At 39.0% G+C, this 24,159-nt stretch overlaps 1 pseudogene; it reads left to right on the top strand.

Moving 5' to 3' along the window:
• The first annotated feature begins 17,971 nt into the window (after positions 1-17,971).
• On the top strand, positions 17,972-18,101 carry LOC128661857 (uncharacterized; annotated as a pseudogene).
• The last annotated feature ends 6,058 nt before the right edge of the window (positions 18,102-24,159 follow it).

Below are 24,159 nucleotides of genomic sequence, written 5' to 3'. Positions count from 1 at the left end.
AACAAAGACTCAGATAGTACTCTCAGCCCAACGTATAATTTTCCTAATCTTAAATGACAATCCACCTTCTTTTGATAACTTAGTATCCACAGTCATAGTTTTGGCAAAACAAGTTATTTTGGCAGAATGGGCTGGAGAAAAATTCCCTTCTCTCCAAAAACTTCTTAGAAGTATACACACGCAAATGCTAATCGAACAGGCAGATGTGAAGGGTGATCCAGAGAGGCGAATAAAACATTTCATATTTAAATGGGAAACTTATCTTCTACATCTACCGGAGGCAGTCAGGGAAAAAGTCATATACCCATTCAGAAACAGCCTCTTTATCTTAAATGAAAACCTTAAAGGTAACTGGTCTTTCCCAGCTCCCCAAAAGTAGTTAATAATAATACCCTGGTTGTGCACAAACTTGACTACTTTAGAACCATCCTTCGTGAAGTCCCTTGCTGCTGTCACTTCCTTCTCCCTTCCTTGTTCTTGTTTCGTGTCCAGGGGGGGCGAGCTAAGCCGGAGGGCTCTAGGTAAGATATTTTGTGTTATTTTGCGTTATTTTTTGTTTGTATATATGTTTGTTTTTGTTCTATGCGTTGTGCTATTTTGTTATTTATAAGAAAATGTGAATCCGTACCTCTACACGGTGAATCTATACAGGTCACTGAATTTGTAACCAAACAAAGGATCCCACACTCTGTTGTTATCTGTACTCTCCTAATGGATTTTACCATAGTAATGTCATCAAGTCGAGTTAACTTGTGCTTTTTCCGTGTATGAATTGGATTCTAACTATAAATAAAGTTATTAAAAAAAAAAATATCCCATTCAGTTACACTTTCCACATCTTTTATCTTTAGTGGGGCATTTGACATTCTGATCATGGGTACGGTTACACCAGGTGCAGTGAGCCTGCAGCGCTCATCTGCTTCTGGACCTATCTGTTGCCCTTGGTCTACCACTCACACTGTGCCTTTCACCTGCAGCTCTCCTAAACTGCTGCATTTCATCCACAATACTCTCAGATCTTAGATCAGCCTCTGGTGAGCCATCCTAATAGCCCCATCTAATGTTAATTCAGCCTCCAACTGTAGCTTCAGTGAGACTTCAGCATCTGCAATTCCTATGACTATTCTGTCTCTGATTTGCTCTTCTTTAGCAACACCAAACTCACAGAATTCAGCTAGTTCATACAGGCTGTGCACAAATGACTCCACAGATTCTCCCACACGCTGAGCACGTTTGTGAAAACAAGCCCTCTCATGAATCACATTTCTTTTAGGCACAAAGTGAGCACTGAGTTTGTTCATAACTATCTCAAAGTCAAATTCCCCCCCTTCTTGGAAAGTAAAGGCATTAAACACTGGCTCCACTTCTTTCCCCATACAGTAAAAAGATAATTAACTTCTACTTTACCACTCTCCTTATCCAGCTTGGAAGCAATCCTGAAGCATTGAAACCACTGACGCCATATGGGCCAAGCTGCAGGCTGAGAGAAATCAAAAGGCTCAGGTGGGGTAAACTTCGACATCGTCATTACTCAGGAAACAGAAGCGCAGGCAAGTACTTCTGACACCATGGCCCCTATTTATCAAGGTCTGGCGGACCTGATCCGACAGTGCGGATCAGGTCCGCCAGACCTTGCTGAATACGGCGAGCAATACGCTCGCCATATTCAGCATTGCACCAGCAGCTCACAAGAGCTACTGGTGCAACGCCGCCCCCTGCAGACTCGCAGCCAATCGGCTGCCAGCAGGGGGTGTCAATCAACCCGATCGTGCTCGATCGGGTTGATTTCCGACGACGTCTGTCCGCCTGCTCAGAGCAGGAAGACAGGTTATGGAGCAGCGGTCTTTGTGACCGCTGCTTCATAACTGCCTGTTTCTGGCGAGCCTGCAGGCTCACCAGAAACACGGGGCATCAAGCTCCGTTCGGAGCTTGATAGATAGGCCCCCATGTCATGAGATGCAGGACACAGCATAGAAGGTACAATGCAATTTTATTGCAGAACATAGAAGTAAACAGCTTGTACAACACATCTAACTTAGTAACTGCAACATAGATTATAACGGCTATAAGCCACGCCCCAATACGGTGACATCACATCCCACTCTTCTCACATTTCTTTCATTATTAAGATAGAGCATGCGATTTTAAACAACTTTCTAATTTAGTTCTTCTTCATTCTCTTTGTATCTTTTGTTGAAAAGCTGTCTGATTTTTTGAGCACTATATGGTAGCAGTTTTGCCAGGTTGTAATCCATTTGTAAGAGCACTAGTTCACAGCATTATCTCCTGCCATATAGTGCTCTAGATGCCTACCTTGGTTTCTCTTTAACACAGAATATCATGGGAACAAAGCAAATTTGATAACAGAAGTAAATTAGAAACTTTTTTTAAATGGTATGCTCTATCTGAAACACAAAAGAAGATTTTTGAGTTTCATATCCCTTTAACAGAATTCACATTGTGTTGCACTCCAAGGACAAAACCCATTTAAAGGACAATATTTATTAAATTATATCAAGCAATCATGGTGGAAATGTTATAAGGTCAACAACCAGAATCCTTCAGTATCCACACCATTCTAAGACAGTGGATACAACAAAAGCCAGGCACAATGAATCATTTTTACATTACTGAACTTCCTGAATGGGTCACAAAGCTGCAAAAACTATCAAAATCACTGTCTTGAATGTGTTTGAAAGCTCGGTCAACAAGGCGTGTTTCCTTTTAAAAACATGTTTATGAAGGGGTGAGCTCTATGAAGATCGTTTTTCAGGCTACAATATTGCAATGAAGCAGTTTCATGTTTTATTGTTTCAGTACTGTTAAAATACAGTTTTAGAATATTACAGTCCTTCTAATAGAAATCTGTAGTCTTCTTCTTGTTTTCAGAAAACAATGCTTTGAAAATTATTAAATGTAAATATTGAAAAAAAAACTACTTTTAAAATATTAAAAGTGTCAATATAGTTAATGTGCAAACATGCCCAATATACCCATCATTACTATATACAAATGGCATGAGCAATCCCATATGAAAAGTCTGTTATGAAGACATCTGAAATAATAGTGAAAATTATAAAAGTATTTTCAGATCTGCAAGAAAAGATCATTTCAGTATCACCAGTCTTGCAATTCATCTGTCATGTGAAATGTTATATAAAAGTGGGCTGGCCCTTGCTCTCCAGATGAGTGGTGATGTGTCTTGAATAGGAAACTGCCTGTTCAACAATCTTCTCGCTAGTGAATGTGGATCTCGGCTATGTGGAAGGGTCATGTTTTCAAAGCATCTTTATGCAGCAACAGAATTTATTCTTACCTGATCAATTATTTTCCATTCGGAATGATGATGGTCCACAGTCCTTCATAATATATGGGATATTTTTTATGCCACTAAGAGGAGGTCAAGAACCTATATCAGGGCTTAAAATCCCTCTTAACTCCCATCTCTCTCTCTTAGTTTAATGTAGAGAATAGAATACATATAGGTACGAAAGGCAAAGCAGGGTCTGTAGAGGTGTCATTAGAACTTTCGCCCAAAAATTTAAATGGGTGGGGCCTGTGGACCATCATCAATTTATCAGGTAAGCATAAATTTTGTTTTCTTTTGTAAAATAATGATGGTCCACAGTCCTCTATAACATATGGTATTAATACCCAAACAGATGTCCTATGTCCCGTAAATAGTGGGACAATTTTTCTGGCAATTCCTATTTAGCCGACACTGTGGCCTAAGAAGGACTTTCCTGTCTAAAGCTGCTTGCAAAGAAAGAAAAACATCAAGTCGATAAAATTAGGAAAAAGTATGCAGAGAAAACCATGTTGCAGCTTTGCAAATCTGCTCCAAAGATGCATCATTTTTAAAAGCCCATGATGTAGAAAGAGCTGTAATATGCTTAGGAGGCAAATTTCCCAATACTAAGTAAGCTTTGTGAATCACTTGTTTTAACCAAGAGGCCAACACTACCTTAGTAGCTTTCTGCCCCTTATGATTCCCAGAGTAGTGAACAAACAAACTAGAAGTTTATACAAGGTCAATTTTATGATATTTGTAAAATTAACTTTGAGGTTAAAAAACCAACATTGTTCTATATACTGCTTTCAAACTAATTTTATATTGAAACATGCAATTACATTTGTAATTGATTGTAAATATGTACAAACATCACCATAGCAACTAACATGATGATGTGTATATAAGGCAACCTATTCCACAGGTCAGGCTAGACTGCTGAGAAATGCGTTGCATGTTTTTATTGATTTTATTCTGTATTTTATTATTAAACCATTTTAGTAGTATTTGCCTTGTACTACTTTGGCTTTTTCATTGTTTTCTAATCATTGGAATTTTGGACACTGACTATCCTTCCTGCGAGACCAAATAAGACTAGTCAACTACTGACTACAATATCGAGCTTGCCTTATTTGCACTACTTGACAGTGCTTATTCACATGAGTACCACATTTATATTATTACACATAATTTTGATACTTGAAGTTTTTCTCCTTTATTGGGCGGTTTTTCTCTTTTTATCATTTGCCAAGAAATCAACCTTCCACCAACATTCCTGTTCTAGATCCAGAAATAATCTATTACTAACAGTCAGCTGGAGACTGAGAGGCCCAGCCTGCTTTGTTTGCACTTTCACACAGTGCAAATCCCTTGTGAGAATTCACTCTGCCAACAGACTTTTCCAAATGTTTTAGATTTCTGCACCATGAGGCGCTCTTCTCTGTTTTATTTATTGAACCTATCCCAGCAAGCCCAATCTGCCAGAAGAGGATCTGACTTGTGGAATGTTCATTTATTTCCACTTTAGACATATTTTTTTCAGCCACATTCACATTTTTCATTTCTATTTTTATTTAATTTCCTTTCTTGTTTATATTATTTTATTTTTTATTTTCCTTATTTCACAACTTTTCATAATTATATGATTTTGTATAATTATAAATTAATTTGATTATTGTTATATTCCTCCACCATTTTATCCCACCATTCACACCCCTTTTCCTCTCTTCTTTTGAAGAGTTTGTCTTGTTTAAACTAGAAGTTTGTCTGAAATCTTCAATGGCCAGGAGATAGAATTTCAAAGCCCTGACTACATCAAGATTATGTAATAGTTGCTCCTTAGAATTAGCAGGATCTGGACACAATGAAGGAACAACAATTTCTTGATTGATATTTTTCGTAGAAACTACCTTAGGAAGAAAATCAAATTTAGTACGAAATACAGCCTTATCCTTGTGAATAACTAGAAATGGAAACTCACAAGACAAGGTTCACAACTTAGAAACTATCCTTGTTGAATAGATTTCTATTAGGAAAAGTACTTTCCAGATAGCAGTAGATATCAATGGAACGCATTGATCAAGTAAGCATAAATTATGTTTTTACTTGTGGTAACTAATACCTAAGCTGTGGAGTCCACAAGTAATGAGAAATAAGAGAAGGAAAAAAATAGCAAAAATAACAAAGATCACGAAGCTACCTTGCAAAATTGGTCAACAGAACCCTTAGCGTGGTAACTGAATGGGCAGTAATCCATCAAGGTGGAGGTTGACCAACCTCCAAGAAAGCCTTATTGAAAAAAAAGTATCAAACAAGAAGCCAAAGAAACAGCAGAAGCTTTAAACCCCTTCCTTTCAACCCCTTCCTGAGACCTGGTCTGAAAACCTTATAATATTTCAAGGCTCTAACAACATTCTAGACATGAAGAAGGCTCTCTGGAGAATTCTAGGATTAAGACAAAAAGAAGGAATAACAATTTCCCAATTTAGATAATCCGCAGACACAACCTTAGGAAAAAAGACAAACATAGTCAACAAAACTGCAATATCCTGATGAAAAATAAGATAAGGAGAATCACATGGAAGAGCACACAACTCAGAGACTCGCCCAAGAAAGAAAAATTGGTTTGAAAACAGGAAAATTCTAGACAAAGCTTGAAAAAAACATACATAACAGAAAGATTCAACAATCTTCTACAGAATAAAACTGCAAAGACAGAAAACTGACCTTTCACATAGGTGGCAGATAAACTCTTATCTAAACTATCCTACAAAAATTGGAATTCTAAAATAATGCCAGGAAAAAAATTATGATCTGTACACCAGAACATAAACGCCTTCTAGAACTTGTGATAAAATGTCTTAGTCACAGGCTTGCGGGCCTGTATCCAAGTCCCAACAACAGAACCAGAGAAACCTTTGTGTCTGAGAACTAACTTTTCAATCTCTATGCCATAAAGCTTAGAGAATCAAGATCCTGATAAAAAAATGAACCTTAAGACATAAGACCCAGACTTAGAGGAAAAGACCAAGGGGGGGTCAACTGCATATCTGAACTAGAACTGTATACCAGACATTGCCAGGCCAAACTAAAATAAACAAGATTCTACCATGAGGAGGAAAAATTATAAGCCAGGTGAAATGACCAAGGAGCTACAAGATAATCCATAAATTCTCCTAAAGGTCCCTGGACCTCACATGGAATCTGAGAAGAATATTATTCAATCAAAAGTCCATCAGAAATATCTCTGGGAGACCCTCAAGATCCACTATCTGATTGAAAACATCCAGATAAAGAGACAATTCCCCTGGATGTAGTGACTGACAACTAAGAAAAATCTGCTTCCCAGTTGTTTACTCCTGGAATATAAACTGCAGAAAACAGGCAACAATTGCATCTGCTCAGACACTTCCTTCATAACTAAGGAACTACAAGTACGCCCCCCCCCCCCCCGGATGAATGTCAAAAGCCACAGAAAAAAATGTGTCTGTCTAAAAATGGACGCTCCTTTTCCAACACACAAGTTTTTATAACATTATTTGGCAGCCCCGCCTCCCAAGGAAGCCACCCCCCCGATGGCCCCACCTGAAAGACTTGACCACAGTCAACATAGGATGAGCAAAAGAAACCCCCCTACATAAAAAGCTAATTATTAAGCCACCCAGGCAGGGACTAACTTGTCCTGTCATCTAGATAAATATTTAAGGCAACTAAATATAACCCCTGCACCATTGCTAAATCATACAAAGCTGAAGAGGCCATAAGTGAAAATGAGCAAACGGAAAAGCATCCAACACAAAAAATATGAGATCTAATACTGCAAAAAAGAGCAACAGAGAGATAAGAAAAGAGACTGAAGATTTTGACAAGCTAAAACTATTTGTCAAAGAAAGAATCATGGAAACTGAATATATCTGATCTCTCAGAAAAACAACCCTTGTCAGAGAAACCAGAAAAATCCTTGGAGAATTGATTTTCCATCCATATCATAAAATAAACCACAACAGTCTAGGGGGTCGGAGCCAGCCATCGCCCAGTATGGCTGCAAAAAGTTAAAGCTCCGTGTCACCAGACGCTTCCAAGCAGCATCTCTCCCATAAAAAAAGTGTCAGCCGAACTCAATCAACAGGCATCTACACCAGAACTCACCCGGTGCACAAAGATCAAACCCCGAATGAGCTGAGTTCATGGAAAGCTACGTAACGCAACAAATGAAAATGGGCAGCTAGCTAGCATAGGCCTAGATGTATGTCGCACTTCACAAACCTGCACGGATGCGGTAAAGACTAGAAGGGCACTTTCGAGGGGCCGATACACGACAAGCCAAAGGTATGGAACATCTCAGCGTAGGCCTAGGTGAAATGTCATAACACATTGTATAATAACTCATTACGCCCCAAGGGCCTCAGCATCACCTTAAAGGGCAGCTGCACCACAGCTAAGCTCTGCATAACGCCACGAGGGAAGAGACTTTAAATAACGCTTAAGCCTATACCACTAACCCCTCCATACTTTGGCAATACTGCCCTACAAATAGCAAAGTGCACCCATTGAGGAGAATCCTGCTTGTTCTGCACAGCATAATCCACGGAACACTGAGCTCCTGGTGACAACGGAGCAACGCAATTATAACACGAGGACAGGCCTTGGTTTAAACCTTTGCACCATCACACGCAACACACTAATAAGCCACCAGAAACCTCTCTAATTTTCCCTCTGTGGAAATCAATCACCCCTATACAATATACTAAAATGGCGTCAAAAAGATTATCTAAATTAGACAAGCCAGCGAAAACTCAGACAGCCGCAACAGCTAAACTCAACTTTTTTAAAGTGCTGGAAACCCCAGATCCAGAATCCCCTACATCACAGGATTCAGGTGACACACCACCAGATACAAGACCTAATGCTCAAGGCACATTATCAGAAAAACCCCTTACAAGGGCGGACATTGACAATCTTCCTACAAAAGCTGATTTCGCAACCCTTATTTCACAAGTAGGAAAAATGATAAAGGATGGACTCAGAGAGGTTAAAAAAGAACTGTCAGATTTAGGAGAAAGAGTGGTGCACCTCGAGGAGGACATTGACCAATTCTATAACAACACTGATGTACAAAACAGATCTCTTGAGACCCATGACTCTTTAATCCAGCAAATGCAATTACAATTGGAAGACTTAGACAATCGTGGACGCCGCAATAATATCAGGGTGAGAGGAGTAACGGAGAAAATTGTCCCCAACCAAATTCCACAATACCTACAAGGCCTTTTTAAATTCTTATTGAGAGATGAAGACTTACCCGACATGCCCATAGAAAGAGCCCATAGGGCACTAAGGCCGAAACCGCAAGAAAACAAACCTCCCAGAGACATTGTTTTAAAAATGCAAGCATTTAGAGACAAAGAAAAAAATCATGGAAGCTTCCAGGAAACTACGCCAAATCACATACGAAGGGGACAGCATCCAAATCTATGCAGACCTAAGTAATATCACCCTAAATAGAAGGCGAGAAGCCAAATACCTAACCCTACATCTACAAAACCTGAAGATCCCATACAGATGGGGTTTCCCTTTCTGCATCAAAGTTCTGCAAGGTACGAACACTGCAATATATAAAACACCTGACGACTTAGAGGAGTTTTGCAGCAAATTGAATATTCCACAACCCACGCCACAGCTTCTGGAGGGATCAGCACTTAAGAAACCAACAAACCCTTCCAGCGTACCGAAACCTCAAAGGCCGACATGGAACAGAGCAAACAGGAAAAGGCCACAACCATCCAGCAGTCTTTTTAATCCAGACACTAACCCCACATGAACATGCATGTTCATTACTAACTGTTTTGGCTGGTATCGCTCTTAATAATTGTTTACTTTACAGATATGCCAGCATCAAGATCTTCTTTTTATACAGGTATAGAACTTGACTCAGAGTGTCTGCAGGTAAAACAAATGAGTGAGTACATCTAACCTTAAAGTTGTTTAGAATTTTCATGTAACCCGAGTCTGTTTAATATAGAAAACACACCTTGTTCATCAGTTTTATAGGAAGCAGTCTATAGTCTCATGTTCATAAAATGTTATGGACGGGGTAGTATCCCCTTAGATACTTGGTATTGTATATGTATATATGCAATTGTTATATTTATGTTAAATGTTATGAAGTTTATTAATGTTTGTTTTACTGAAACTGGAAATTTAGCCTTAGTAATGGTAATGTCTAAATTGACTTGGCGAGTGATCCCTGCTGATAAACAGTGTAGGCAACAGCCAAAACCCCACCGCACACTCAAATGAGCACACCACAACTCAAGATTATGACATAAAATGCAAAAGGGCTGAACTCTCCCACAAAAAGATCGTTAGCTCTCAATTGGTTCTTTAAAACTAAAAACGAGATTATCTTCCTACAAGAAACCCATTTTAGGCACAAAGAGGAACCGAAATTCCACTCCAAAAGCTACCCAACAAGGCACTTTTGTTCACACACACAGAAAAAGAAAAATGGAGTGGGAATACTACTCCACAAATCCATCCATCTCCACAATATTACCTCACACACTGACCCAGAAGGCAGATATTTGATATTGGTAGGGGAACTTTTCAACAGACCTATCACACTAGGGAACATATACGCGCCCAACACCGGTCAAGCGAAATTCTTCAAAAAAGTCACAGGGAAATTATTAGAAATAGCGAAAGGGACTACCATTATAGCAGAATATTTCAACATTTCACTTAACCCCAGATTAGATTGCTCAACAACCAAAAGTTCACAGACCCAAAACACTATCAAAACAGTTACACAATGCCTGAAGTCTCTTTCCCTCCTAGACGTGTGGAGAATTCACCACCCGTCACAGAAAACCTGCTCCTTTTATTCGAGTCCCAAGAAATCTTACTCCAGATTAGACTACATCTGTATTGATCAACTGGGATTATCACTGACTAGAGATTCAGATATCACACCAACCCCGTGGTCCGACCACTCGTCAGTATCACTGACCCTAGACTGGCCTGACAAACCCACTACAGATTTTAGATGGAGGTTAGATGATACATTGCTTTTACAGCCCCAAATCACAGAGAAAATAGACTAAACACTAACCGAATACTTTTATTTCAACAAATCCCCCCAATCCCGCCCAGCAACATTATGGGAAGCACACAAAGCGGTAGTTAGAGGAGAATTTATTAAACAGAAAACCATTCTTATCAAGAAATAAAACTCAGAATATAAACAATTATTAGACCAACTTAAAGATGCGGAACTTAAGCACATGCAAAACCCCGAATCGAATGACACCCTTAACACTCTCACTAAAATTAGGCACAACCTGAATAACTTACTAGCAACTGAAGTACATAGAAAAGCCTACTACCTAAAGAAACTATACTTTGTTGAGGGTAATAGAGCAGGGCCTATGTTAGCTAAAGCATTGAAACGGAAAAGCTATGCAATTATATAAATAAAATTCTCGACAGCACAAACAAAGAACAATATGACTGCAAGGACATTGCAAACACATTCAGCAAATATTATTGCCTCCTTTACAACATCCCCACGGATAATAGTATACATAAGAGTACCCTTATAGATAAATACCTGGATGAGGCAAATTTACCTAAAATAGCTGAGCCCCTGAGAGATGCCCTTGATGACTCCTTCTCTGAGCAGGAAGTAACTAAAGCTATCAATAGCCTAACTACTCATAAAAGCCCTGGCCCAGATGGCCTGACAAACGCTTACTATAAACACTATAAACAAATATTAGTCCCTTATTTAAGAAATTTATTTAACTCCCTGGAAGAGGATAGCCCCATATCTCCACAACTACTTGAGGCACATATCACTGTAATACACAAAGAGGGCAAACCAAAAACAGAGCCTAGTAGTTATCACCCAATCTCATTGCTAAACAGTGATATAAAAATGTATGCAAAAATCTTAGCACAGAGAATTAACTCCGTCCTACCAGACCTGGTCCATCTGGACCAGGTGGGGTTTACCCCAATAAGAGAAACAAGAGACAACACCATTAGAACTTTTCATATCATAGATTATGCCAACACTCACAAAATCCCTATGGTCGCAGTAGCCACAGATGCAGAAAAGGCCTTTGATAGGGTGGCCTGGCCATTCCTTCGAAGTGCACTACATAGCTATGGTTTTGGGAACAGAATCTTCCAACTATATTCATCGCCCTCACCAAGAGTTAAAGTCAACGGGGTATTATCCCACCCCTTTAAAATTACAAATGGAACGAGGCAGGGTTGCCCTCTCTCCCCACTCCTATTTGTGCTCACCATGGAAGCCCTAGTGGCTCATATACGAGCTAACCCAAACATTAAAGGAGTAAATATTGGCCCCAACCACTATAAAATCTCAATGTTCGCTGACGACGTCCTCCTTACACTGACTTCACCCGCATGCTCCCTAGTTGCCCTAATGGAGGAATTTGACACCTTTGGCCACCTATCCAATTTCCTAATCAACAAACAGAAATCAGAGATCCGAAACATCTCCCTTCCCCAAAGAGACATACAACTCATTAAGACTATATGCCCATATAAAGTAAAGAATTCCCAATTAAAGTATCTAGGAGTCCAACTAACCCCCAAAATATCACAACTATATGATGCCAACTACAAAATATTACTAACCTCTATTCAGCACACTCTAAAAACTTGGAGTGACAAACCGCTATCCTGGTGGGGGAGAATACAGGCCATAAAACTGACAATTCTCCCGAAAATCCTATACATTTTCCAAACCGTACCCATAACACTTCCTAAACATTACATCCAACAGCTCCAAAAAAGGAGACGTAACCAACTAGATCTATTCCTGGACGTCAGGTTTTATTGGGAATCACTCCTTAATACACTCAACGCTCAATGATGCTTTTAAATTGGGAGACACCTAGACTATGGCTAGGACCTTACATTGAAATAAGATAGACAAGCAGACCACTGCCAAGAAATCAGCTAAACTCCTCTGGCATAATGAAAGTAAGTGGCTTGACCACTTCATAAACACAATTTTCAGTTTCCGGTTGTTACTTTTATTTTCATGTTACAGTTTGATAAGTTATTTCTCTCTATGTTAAAATCCAACTGTAAGGTTTCCCCCTATTATCCCATTGTCCACGAAAGAACTCTGCTTACTCAGTCTCAAAATGAGATGGCAAAAGACACTAAAGAATGGACTGAGAAGTACAGACCCATTGAACCATTGTATGACATGTCTAGTGGAAACCCTTTGTACTATTGTAATATATATATATGGAAAACCAATAAAAACTGTTTTGGAAAAAAAAAAAAAAAAACACAAGTCTATAAGTGAGAGATTCTGCTAAAAAAATAAAGTGGTACCAAAATATCGACCAGGTAAAGAAACACTGCAATAGCTTGGATTCTGATCACAAACAAAAGGGTTCCCAGAACCCTAATAAAAATTCTGGTATAGCAACAAACTAAGGGCAAGATTACATTTTTACACGGTTTTGCTATCACATATGGTGCCGCATTTAAATGCGGTGCGTATATTTCACCCGTTGCCTGCAATTTTTACTCCCAGAAGCTAACATAGAACCGCGTTGCAAATCGGTATCACATATTTAGCGTAAGGATTAACATGGCGAAAATTGAGAAAATGTACTCCATTTTCACCTCGCCACACATAGGCAGGCGCAGCAAGCCTTACGCTAAGTATGTGAGCCATAACTGCCTGAAAATATTAACTAACACCTAACGCATGCATAATATCTATCTACCTTTCAACCTCCAACCCCCACCGCAATAATTCATAAAACTATTAACCCCTAATTTGCCATTAACCCACATCGCAATAAACCTAACAAATGTATTAACTACTAATCCACCATTCACCCACATCACAATCTAGTTAATAAAACTATTAACCCCAAATTCCGCCATTCACCCACATCGCAATCTACCTAATAAAACTATTAAACCCTAATCCCCCATTCACCCACATCGCAATCTACCTAATAAAACTATTAACCCTTAATCCGCCATTCACCCACATCGCAATTAACCTAATAAATCTTTTAACCCCTAAACCGCCAAACCTGCACAACACAATTATCCTAATTAAATTACTAAACCCCCTAACCTAACATCCCCTAAATTAACCCCAATTACCTAATTTAAAAAACATTAAAAAACAATTGGCTAGATTACGAGTTTTTCATTTTGAGCTGTGCGGTGCTAACAAGCAGTTTGCTCTCACCGCTCACTTTCCTACAGCAGTGGTATTACGGGTTTTTACAAACCCTGCGTTAAAAGGCAAGAAGTGAGCGCTGAGCAAAATTTTGCTCCTTACCGCACTCCAATACCAGCGCTGCTTAAGTCAGCGGTGAGCTGGTCGTACGTGCTTGTGCACGATTTCCCCATAGGAATCAACGGGGAGAGCCGGCTGAGAAAAGTCTCTAACACCTGCAAAAAAACAGCATAAAACTCAGTAACACAGCCCCATTGATTCCTATGGGGAAATAAAATTTGCTGCCCCCAACATCGCTGACACCTACATTATATTTATTAACCCCTAATCTGCCGCCCCCAATGTCGCCGCAACCTACCTACAAGGGCGCGTCACATGGAGCTAATAACCAATCACCTGCATTGTGTCCGGTCACCATGGAGACCATCCGCAGTAATGTCAGCTAGCATCAAGCTAGATCCATAAGAAGCCAGCGGAGTACAAACAGAAAATACTAAGTCCATTCATACCCACACTCATACCAAATCGTAACAATAAGCCTAAAGTAAAATGTCAAAATGAAACACACTCTCCAACCGCAGGCATACACTGGATCAATTGTAACCATTCTACCAGTCAGCAAGAACACACACCGTGCATCCTAACACAACGCAATCCAAACTACACATCAGGGATATCACTCTATCCAAGTAACCATAAAGCGGCCAGGGAACCCCAGTCCATACTTAGTACAAATTATTAACACTAGTCATGACTTGACAGTGTCATAGGGACTCATAACCAGCCTATATCCAAAGCAACATGTGTACAAATTAAAACAAAGGAGGATATACAACTCCCCATACATACTGCAGGACATCAAATCATAGTCACACAAACACCACTCCAACAGATTGCTAGCCAAGACTCAAGACAGATAGAAAGGGGCAGAGGGAGCTAAGAGTTCAGTACAGGGGGACATCTATCCAAAATAACCGTCACACAGAAGCAGAATATCCGCACCACCAAAAGAGTGGCATTGGCATTTTTTAGGCAACAACTGCAAAAGAGGGACAAAGTGGAATAGGTCATGGACTCTCACAATTTGCATCAACCAGATAATGTCCCTTAATGTATAGCGTCGGATGGTTATTAGCTCCATGTGACGCGCCCTTGTTTTCCTGACTTTGCACTATGCTGTATATATGTACCGGGACCATGGGGACCTGTTTTGATTGCTGGTCAGGTACTCTCTATTTCCAGGTGAACTGCTGGTTTCTTCGACCTCGTATGGGTTTAATTGTTATAAGTTTAGAGTCTCCTCCCTGGATCGCTGTGACTGATCACTATGGTGACCAGATACAGTGCCGGTGATTGGCTGATTGCCTCCCACGTTATGCGCCGGAACTTTTCCGAGTTCCTAGGTCGCGTTGTGAGACTAGCGGGTGCCTTGATGATCGGTTCACTGCGCTCCATGGTAAGTGAGACTGTTCGCTCTCCCTGCTAGACTCAATTTCAGGATTTATTAAGCTTATGGTTATGGCTATATCCTTTGCAGGGGTGCTGCTGTATAGTAGGGTTGGCACCTCAGCCATGTTTTCTTGGATACTTATGAGTTACACATGCTGCAGGGTGTGCAGGGAGGAACATGTATTGTGTTTCTGGACAGCACTATTCATATTCCTCCCTGCACACCCTGCAGCAGGTGTAACTTATAAGTGTTCTGTATATATATATATATATATATATATATATAATACATACACACATAAATACATATGTGCACACACACACATATATATATATATATATATATATATATACTGTATACCCGTATATGTGAGGAGTAAGGGTCCCAGATTGCAGCGCTCATGAATATACTAAAAGAGTCTTTTGTGTGAAGATTGTTCACTGAAGTGGCTGCTTTTATGAAAGCTAAAGATACCATACTCCACAGAGGAGAAGAATATCACATCTTAAAGACACCAAAAGAAGGAAGCACCATACTCCAACAGGTCACCAAGGGATTATCATCTTTAACACAGATAGGGATTAATTCCCGTCAACGCTCTCAACATACCTCATATGTTTGAGGTAAAAAAAAGGTGAGCATTATTCTAACTATTTGTGCTACACTGTATACTAGTATATTCATAATACTGCACCATAAATTGTTTTCTGTTTACGTTCCCTCCCTTCTATGAGCTCTGCAATCTGGGACCCTTACTCCTCACATATATACAGTATATATATATATATATATATATATATATATATATATATATATATATATATGTGTGTGTGTGCACATATGTATTTATGTGTGTATGTATATATATATATATATATATATATATATATATATATATGTGTGTGTGTGCACATATGTATTTATGTGTGTATGTATTTTATATATATATATATATATATATATATATATATATATATATATAAGGATACAAAAAACTTGCACTCGCTGGAATTTTTTGTGATCAATTTTACTTGAAAAAAGTGACGTTTCGAGGATAATATATCCCCTTCCTCAGACAACAAGTGGTGCTAAAATACAGTGCATATATAAGCATCAAACAAACAAACCCCTCCCCTCAACGCTCTCAACATACCTCATATGTTTGAGGTAAAAAAAGGTGAGCATTATTCTAACTATTTGTGCTACACTGTATACTAGTATATTCATACTGCACCATAAATTGTTTTCTGTTTATTTTCCCTCCCTTCTATGAGCGCTGCAATCTGGGACCCTTACTCCTCACCCCTACAAACTCTTTCCATTGATGATAGTTGAATTTCCAGATATAGCTGCTATTGAAATAAATCAGGAGGAACTTAATAAAAGCAAAATAAACATTTGCAAAATACACAGCAACACTCCTTCATATATATATATGTATAAATATTTAGACATGTATATGTACAGTATGCATTTTAAAGCCCTTTGCAGTCTTTTTTTTCTAACACCTGAGGACTCATTTATTTGAGCCCTTATAAATATTGATTGAATTTTTTTATATATATATATCATTTTTATCAGACAGTGTTATTATGAGTGTAACTGTAATTTTTAATGTATTTTATTATTATTATCAGGTATTTATAAAGCTCCAGCAGATTACGCAGTGCTATACAAGTAATAGTAAAACATTACAAGGATGCATTACAAACACAAACAAACAAGTACAGTATTGAGGTACATTACAGTTGTAGGTGCAATAGTGAATTATACAAAAGGAGAGGAATGCCCTGCCCTTGAGGACAATCAGTAGTAGTTCACTTTAAATACAAACCGCTAGATTTAGAGTTTTGTCGGTAACGACCCGCGTAGCTAACGCTGGCTTTTTTCCCCCTCACCTTTTAAATACTGCTGGTATTTAGAGTTCACAGAAGGGCTGCGTTAGGCTCCAAAAAAGGAGCGTAGAGCATAATTTACCGCCACTGCAACTCTCAATACCAGCGGTGCTTACGGACGCGGCCAGCTTCAAAAACGTGCTCGTGCACGATTTCCCCATAGAAAACAATGGGGCTGTTTGAGCTGAAAAAAAACCAAACACCTGCAAAAAAGCAGCGTTCAGCTCCTAACGCAGCCCCATTATTTCCTATGGGGAAACACTTCCTAAGTCTGCACCTAACACATTAACATGTACCCCGAGTCTAAACACCCCTAACCTTACACTTATTAACCCCTAATCTGCCCCCCCTGCTATCGCTGACACCTGCATATTTTTTTAACCCCTAATCTGCCGCTCCGTACACCGCCGCAACCTACATTATACCTATGTACCCCTAATCTACTGCCCCTAACACCGCCGACCCCTATATTATATTTATTAACCCCTAATCTGCCCCCCACAACGTCGCTGCCAGCTACCTACATTAATTAACCCCTAATCTGCCGACCAGACCTCGCCGCTACTATAATAAATGTATTAACCCCTAATCTGCCTCACTCCCGCCTCAATAACCCTATAATAAATAGTATTAACCCCTAATCTGCCCTCCCTAACATCGCTGACACCTAACTTCAAGTATTAACCCCTAATCTGCCGACCGGACCTCACCGCTACTCTAATAAATGTATTAACCCCTAAAGCTAAGTCTAACCCTAACACCCCCCTAAATTAAATATAATTTAAATCTAACGAAATAAATTAACTCTTATTAAATAAATTATTCCTATTTAAAGCTAAATACTTACCTGTAAAATAAATCCTAATATAGCTACAATATAAATTATAATTATATTGTAGCTATTTTAGGATTAATATTTATTTTACAGGCAACTTTGTATTTATTTTAACCAGGTACAATAGCTATTAAATAGTTAAGAACTATTTAATAGTTACCTAATTAAAATAATTACAAAATTACCTGTAAAATAAATCCTAACCTAAGTTACAATTAAACCTAACACTACACTATCAATAAATAAATTACATAAGACTATACTTTCAGGGATCATTTCTATAGTTTTTGACTGGAGAAATGTGCTCTAAAGTGTCTGAACTCGCACAAAAGAGAAAAACTTTCACGGAAGTTGCATCCATCCTTCGGAAGCATGAGATCAGATACAGGTGGGGTTATCCCATTAAGCTACTCATCTTTCGGAACAATCAGATGTTCACTATACAGACCCCTAACAGAGGATATGAACTGCTCAGATTATGGAACCTGTACCCTTCTCAAAAGGAAAAATCACAGTCCAGGCAAACCCAACTGAGAGCCACAGCAGCAGAATGGGAGGCCTCCTCCGCTCAAGTGGAACAGCAAGATGCCACAGATGCCCCCAGAGTTGGAGACTGGGCTACTCCTTCCTCTCGAAAGCTCGGCCAGCAGAAGCACCGTGAGGGACAGGACTGGACAATTCTTACGCAAAGACACAGATCAGGATCACCAATCTCCTAAGGAAAGCACCTCAGGCTCTGAGGTGTAGACTGCTTTCTCTGGACACTGATTATGTGAAGTCATGTTTTAGTGTGTATTGAAAACATATATTTCCGCATCATTTGGACTTTTGTAGTCGGTATGCTGATCTTGATGAACATTGGACGATAAGTATCTCCCTTTGATCTTGTTTTTTTTTTATTTATTTACAATGTATTCATAGTATTCTGACCACTGTTTATGTAAATTGGCAGAGTTCCCATTGTTTGCTAATTACTTAGCATTGTTCTGTTTCAGGGAAACACATATTTTATCTTCGTCACAAATTCCAGTTAAGTATTCATAGACCTAATGCATAGCACTCACTCCTGCCACCTAGGGTTGCGCTAACTAACAAGTGCTGTGTGCTCAGTGAGGGCCCAACTGCAGCACACTCCCTGTGTACATAACAACCGTGGCTGTAGCAGATATAATAGGAAACTAACCCCTACACATACAGCATCCAGAGACTTCCTATAGTAAACCACTACTCATACGGAGTTCCAGATCCTCACTCGTTAATACAACACCACACTATAGATATCATAGCACTTTGCCACAATCTTAAAGTTTTAGTCACCCACTACGAACACACAATCGCAAGATTATACTATCACACACCCTACCAAAACCAACAAACGGGTTATTTGTCTGCCACAGGGCGCCACAATCTCAGCCCTTTAAATTATTTTGTGTGGTCCAGTTTGAGATGCATAACCGACTGCCAGTTGAAACATTGTTGTTATAAGTAGATTGATACTCTGAAAGATGTTTTGCGTACAAAGTTACTGTTTTTTAATATGTTTAGTGAATGTTCTTTGTTATCACTGTCACATAACTTTAAGTGTCATGTAACCTTATCATTTGACAGGCTATAAGGCCGTTATTCCAATTTTGGATACCCATCACCCCCTAATAACCCACCATCTAGCTCAAGTGCGGCCGGTCCCCCCAATACAGGGCCCACTATTAGCAGTAAATTACTTAAAAATCTTAACAACCTCCCCCCCATAAACCCAAGTCCCATCTCCCCCCTACTCAAATAAAGTGCAGTCTATAGCCGCCCAGAAGTCTATACTTAGACATGGACCCAGACGTTCTATAGTTCATTTTTCAGCTGCTTTATATAGGAATCATCCCCTTATAGCAACTGCATTTTATACTTTTCTGTAAATCCAAATATCTCCTCAGTCCCAGTATGTAATTGTTTGGGGTGAGGAGACGCTTCCCTGTTCACGTATTTTCATGGGCAAGATCCCCTCAGATAACTAGCTACTAATAATAATACCTAATAGGTTTGAGCCTGCCTACAGCAAGCTCTGTTCCTCCCCTCGTCCTAGATAGATACCAATCTCAGCGTGGAATAATGTTATCCCCTATTTCTTGTTTGTTATCTTATTAATATATTAATTAGCATACATATCAAAATCACGCCCAACCACAATACGAAGTATAACACCAATTCAATACTCCAGATATGCTCCTGTTGCAGGCTGGCCCTGCATTAACATTCCCATTATTTGGGATCTATATACTTGCAACACTCTCATTGCAGCGTTACCTATTATGAGTAGCTAATCTATATTTACTTCTCCCCTAGTTATCCACATGCTCTTGAGACCTTAATTAGAGTCATGTTAAGTTTTACCTACCTAGTTTAAACAACCACCTATAGTGGTTAGCCCAATTACAATCCATTTCATGTGCATCTGTTTGGCAAATTTAGAAGACAAGCTGACATCTCTTGTCTGCTTCTCATAGGTAACTCATCACGTCCACCCCCCCACTCCACCTAATATGCCTCCCTTAAGTGGGAGGACTGAATACGCGGTTTTTCTCACATATACCGCACCCTATATACCCTCCTTTCTAGCAAAATCTTGCAGGTTATCATTATACTCAGCTTTATTTCTCTCTTAACCTACGCAAGATTGTCCAAATATATATATATATATATGCACTTAATAATATTATCCCTTTAGCACTTTACTTAACCTACACACTATTCATATTAGTATGAGATAAAATTATAAAAAACTGAGGTTTACTAACGAGATCCACAAGTGGTCTCTTTTGTTTGCACATGCCTTCTTTTATCTTAATGCTTGTGATGGTCCAAGAGTGGCCTAGGATTTTATTTAAAAGGCATCTCAATGTTTGGCATTCTATGTATCTCATGGTTGCATGATATGTAAATTGTTACACTTACGTTTATTTTCTGTGTTTGTCTTCTCATTCTTGTAACACTAAATCTTACTGTATGTGACATGCAATGCAAGAACCTGTTTTTATGACTATTGTATGCCTTTGAATATTCCTCAATAAAAATTTAATGTGAAAAAAAAAAAAATTAATTACATAAAATACCTACAATTATCTACAATTAAATCTAACACTACACTACCAATAAATTAATTACATAAAATACCTACAAATAAATACCATTAAATAAACTAACTAAAGTACAAAAAATGAAAAAGAACTAAGTTACAAAAAATAAAAAAATATTTACAAACATTAGAAAAATATTACAACAATTTTAAGCTAATTACACCTACTCTAAGCCCCCTAATAAAATAACAAAGCCCCCCAAAACAAAAAAATGCCCTACCCTATTCTAAAATAAAAATAGAAAAGCTCTTTTACCTTACCAGCCCTTAAAAGGGCCTTTTGCGGGGCATGCCCCAAAGAATTCAGCTCTTTTGCCTGGAAAAAAAAAAACATACAATACCCCCCCAACATTACAACCCACCACCCACATACCCCTAATCTAACCCAAACCCCCCTTAAATAAACCTAACACTAAGCCCCTGAAGATCTTCCTACCTTATCTTCACCACGCCGGGTATCACTGATCAGTCCAGGCTCCGAAAGTCTTGATCCAAGCCCAAGCGGGGGCTGAAGACTTCCATCCTCTGGCTGAAGTCTTGATCCAAACCCAAGCGGGGGCTGAAGACATCCATCCTCTGGCTGAAGTCTTGATCCAAGCGGCGGCTGAAGAAGTCCATCATCGGGCAGATGTCTTCATCCTATCCGGGCAGAAGAGGAGATCCAGACCGGTAGACATCTTCATCCAAGCGGCATCTTCTATCTTCTTCCATCCGATGACGAGCGGCTCCATCTTCAAGACCTCTGGTGCGGATCCATCCTCTTCTTCCGATGTCCTAACACAGAATGAAGGTTCCTTTAAGGGACGTCATCAAAGATGGCGTCCCTCGAATTCGGATTGGCTGATAGGATTCTATCCGCCAATTGGAATTAAGGTAGGAAAATTCTGATTGGGTGATGGAATCAGCCAATCAGATTCAAGTTCAATCCGTTTGGCTGATCCAATCAGCCAATCAGATTGAGCTTGCATTCTATTGGCTGTTCCGATCAGCTGATTTTGTATTTAATTGTATTTATTTGTAGGTATTTGTATTTAATTAATTTATTGATAGTGTAGTGTTAGGTTTCATTGTAGATAATTGTAGGTATTTTATTTAATTAATTTATTGATAGTGTAGTGTTAGGTTTAATTGTAACTTAGGTTAGGATTTATTTTACAGATAATTTTGTAATTATTTTAACTAGGTAACTATTAAATAGTTCTTAACTATTTAATAGCTATTGTACCTGGTTAAAATAAATACAAAGTTGCCTGTAAAATAAATATTAATCCTAAAATAGCTACAATATAATTATAATTTATATTGTAGCTATATTAGGATTTATTTTATAGGTAAGTATTTAGCTTTAAATAGGAATAATTTATTTAATAAGAGTTAATTTATTTCGTTAGATTTAAATTATATTTAACTTAGGGGAGTGTTAGGGTTAGGGTTAGACTTAGCTTTAGGGGTTAATACATTTATTAGAGTAGCAGTGAGGTCCGGTCGGCAGATTAGGGGTTAATAATTTAGGTAGGTGGAGGCGACGTTGGGGGCGGCAGAGTAGGGGTTAATGAATATAATATAGGGGTCGGCGGTGTTAGGGGCAGCAGAATAGGGGTACATAGGGATAACGTAGGTGGCGGCGGTGTGCGGTCGGCAGATTAGGGGTTAAAATTTTTTAATAGAGTGGCAGCGATGTGGGGGGACCTCGGTTTAGGGGTACATAGGTAGTTTATGGGTGTTAGTGTACTTTAGAGCACAGTAGTTAAGAGCTTTATGAACCGGCGTTAGCCCAGAAAACTCTTAACTCCTGGCTTTTTGCTGCGGCTGGAGTCTTGTCGTCAGATTTCTAACGCTCACTTCAGCCAAGACTCTAAATACCAGCGTTAGAAAGATCCCATTGAAAATATAGGATACGCAAATGGTGTAGGGGGATCTGCGGTATGGAAAAGTCGCAGCTGCAAAGTGAGTGTTAGACCCTTTCCTGACTGACTCTAAATACCAGCGGTAGCCCAAAACCAGCGTTAGGAGCCTCTAACGCTGGTTTTGACGGCTAACGCCAAACTCTAAATCTAGGCAAAAGTGTCCTGCAGATAGAAAGGCTCTCAAGCTTACAAGCTAAGGGAGAGGTAATGGACACGAAAGGTAACGTAAATAAGTCTGCTATACGGCAGGGTAAACTGAGAGTGGGTGAAGTGTGTGGCAAGAAAATGAGGGTTGGGAGAGTGTAACAGAATATGGTAAAGTGTCAGTATAGAGGCTGTGAGTGTGAATTTTTGTCTCTAACCTGGTTCGTTAGCGACAGCTGCACCTAATTGCTGTTAGGAGGTGTTTATATATTAAAGGGCCACTGTAAGTAAATATTTTCTATGCCTGTTACTAACTAACTACCCCAAATATGCTTTTTATCAATAGCATTTCATTAACATATCTCTACCGTATATCAGAAATCTTGTCTGCAAATTTAATTGTTTTCCAAACCCACTCCGTGGGTATCCTTTGCTCTGTACCAATCCGTTTACAATACCTAGGTTTCAAAATGGCGCTTTAAACACAAAGTTATTGGTTTAAGTATTTTGAACACGCAGTGCTGAAAATAGTGGGCAGGATAACGTGACATCATCGGCGAAAAAAAGATATAACTTTTAGAACGTTATGAAACTTTGTTTTGGAGAAATGTTTATTAACTTTAATATGTTAGTTCTTTAGCTTAAAAATTATAACAGAAAGTAATCCTTTAAGGTAAACACCAGGGTGGGAGGTGGAGGGAGGCTTGGGGGGCTAGTGCATGCAAAATTTCAGAGATATTGCTGTAGGTGTGAGCTTGAAAATTGCAGGGAAAATTTCAATAATATTGCTGTAGGTGTGAGCTTGAAAATTGCAGGGAAAATTTCAGAGATATTGCTGTAGGTGTGAGCTTGAAAATTGCAGGGAAAATATAAGAGATATTGCTGTAGGTGTGAGCTGTAACAAAGAGAGTGGTAAGGTAAAACTTCCATTTGATAAAGTGAGGGGGAGGTGTGTCTTGGGAAAGAGTAGAGGGGGGGAGGGAAGATTGGAATGTACAATAATAAAGGTTAAAAACAATTCCATATTAGCACAGCAGATATTTTAGATGTTTTTTGGGACACTTTTTATTCAAGCAAACCAGAGCTCTGAGGTTACGATAACCTGACGAGCGTTAAATTCAGTATGCTTGAGTGAATTAGTTTACTTTCAACTTGTAATAAACACGCTACATCCGATGCACACAAACACCTGCGTAAAAGTTAACGCACCACTCATAATCTGGCCCTTCGTGGGGCTGTCAATAACTTGGGAATTTTTGGTCA

This window comes from Bombina bombina, chromosome 5, assembly GCF_027579735.1.
Source record: "Bombina bombina isolate aBomBom1 chromosome 5, aBomBom1.pri, whole genome shotgun sequence".
NCBI classification, from domain to species: domain Eukaryota; kingdom Metazoa; phylum Chordata; class Amphibia; order Anura; family Bombinatoridae; genus Bombina; species Bombina bombina.
Note: the sequence above shows the minus strand (reverse complement) of the source record. Positions and strands in the feature narration are given on the sequence as shown.